Here is a 2,308-nt window from a genome sequence, read left to right as displayed (position 1 = left end):
GAGTTGGTTCCCGCCGCGCGGGCAGACTTTCATATTCGCGCTCAAAAGCCTGAGAAGCAACGTTTCTATAAAGATAAACAATTAAAACTTCACACGGTCCAGCTCATTATAGTCTAAGCTAAGCGGCTCCTTCTCCCCACCTGTTAACCTTGCAGATAAGCGTACACTAGCGTTCATAGAATGGAATGCATGACACAGGGATACACACAGAACACAGAGGAGGCATGCGCAGATGCCAGACGAGAGAGGGGGTGTGAAGAGGGGGGGAGTGCCCCATCAGACTTCAATGGCAGCTCGCTGACATTCTGCCCCCTCAAAAATCAACTTCCCACCCACCTCCCGGTCAGGACAGGAAACCTCCTGGTTTCCCCGGGAACATTTTGTGAAAGTTCCGGAGCATGCGAGGGGCCCGAATATCCCCTACTTCCACCCATTCTCGGTGCTGGGGTCCGAAATCAGTCCATTCGACCAAATAGTAGAGCTTTCCACGTTTCAGCTTGGAATCCAAAATGTTGGCGATTTCGTAGTGCTTCACCATCCACCAATATAGGGGGGTGGTGGAGGATGCGTTTGGCGCCAGTCGCAAGACCCATTGTCTTTTTTAAGAAGGCTGAAATGAAATACAGAATGTAAAGACCTCAAGTTCTTAGGAAGTTCAACATCAACAGCTACCTTATTAATCACCTTGCGAACCTTGAACAGCCCAATAAATTTCCACCCCAACTTTCTATTAGGTCGCAGCATTTTTATATTTTTCGTGGACACATACACATAGTCACCAGGCTGTAGAGCCCACCCCTCCACCCTTCCTCTATCAGCCTGCTTTTTGTAGGCGGCCTTGGCCACATTCAAAGTTTTGCACAGTAGTGGCCAGGCTTGTTGTAAAGCCTCGCACCAGGCGTTGGCATCTGCCCCTCCAGGAGGGCTGTCATAACCAACTGCAGCTTTGTAAGGAGACATGCCAATGGAAGCATGGCAAGTGTTATTGTAGCAGTATTCTGCCAGTGGCAACAAATCACACCAGTCATTCTGTTGATAGTTACTGAAACAACGTAAATATTGTTCTAGGGTTTGGTTCACTCGCTCGGTTTGCCCGTCGGTTTCTAGGTGGTAAGCACTGCTTAGTCCCCTCTCCACACCCATTATGTCCATTAGTTCTTTCCAGAATTTCGAAACAAATTGTGTCCCCCTATTAGAGACCACTTTAGCAGGTAAGAGATGGAGGCGTACAATGTTGTTGAAAAAGGCTTTGGCCAAAGCTTTGGCAGTGGGGAGCGAAGGGAAAGGAATGAAATGTGCCTCCTTTGAAAACAAGTCCACCACCACCCAAATGACAGTGTTCTTTTTACTCGGTGGCAGGTCTGTAATAAAGTCCATGGAGATGACCTCCCATGGCCTGGAGGGGGTCGGGAGGGGTTGTAACAGTCCCCGAGGTTTACCCCCCCCTTGGTTTGGTCATGGCACATTTTTGTCAGGTCTGTACGAACACTGTTAAGTCCTTGCGCGTGTGGGGCCACCAAAATTGGCGCTTGAGCAATTGCAAAGATTTCACAAATCCCGAGTGCCCCGCCAGCTTGGAACCATGGGCCGCCTCCAAGATTTTCCCTCGCAGCGCCATGGGCACATACAACGTCCCCTCTTTATACCAACAGCCATTCTCCCCCTCATAGCAACCCTCAATCCTTTGTACAATCATCTTGTCCTCCTCAGATAACCCTGCCCGCCAGTCATTCGGCCAGGACGGCCCAAGGGAGGGTTCTGTCGGCGAGGGGGAAGGCAGTGAGGGGAGGGATGAAGGCGGAGGAGGGGCGGCTGGGATTTTCGCGGCTTGCCTTCTTGTAGTGACTGCGCCTCCCAGCTGGGCGGGAGTGAAAATGGAGTCCACAATGACGTCTCTTTGACTGGCATGCTGAGGGAGGCGAGACAACCCATCCGCCAATGAGTTAGCGGACCCCGGGAAATGGTGTAGGGTGAACTGAAACTTAGAAAAGAAGTCAGCCCAGCGGAGTTGCTTTGCATTTAGGCAGCGGGGCGTTTTTAGAGTTTCAAGGTTTTTGTGATCAGTCCACACTTCAAATGGAACTTTCGCCCCCTCCAGCCAATGCCTCCACGTAGACAACACAAGCTTGATTGCCTCTGCCTCCTTCTCCCACACGGACCAATGTCTCTCAGCCTCTGAAAACTTTTTGGAGATGTAAGCCAGCGGGTGCAACAGCCCATCCTCCCCTTCCTGATGGATCGCCCCTCCCCCCATGGCCACATCTGAGGCATCAGTTTGCACAATGAATTTTTTGGTCTCATCCGGATG

The sequence above is a fragment of the Gekko japonicus genome, unplaced genomic scaffold (assembly GCF_001447785.1).
Source record: "Gekko japonicus isolate JY-2015 unplaced genomic scaffold, Gekko_japonicus_V1.1 scaffold1713, whole genome shotgun sequence".
Classification (NCBI taxonomy): domain Eukaryota; kingdom Metazoa; phylum Chordata; class Lepidosauria; order Squamata; family Gekkonidae; genus Gekko; species Gekko japonicus.
Note: the sequence above shows the minus strand (reverse complement) of the source record.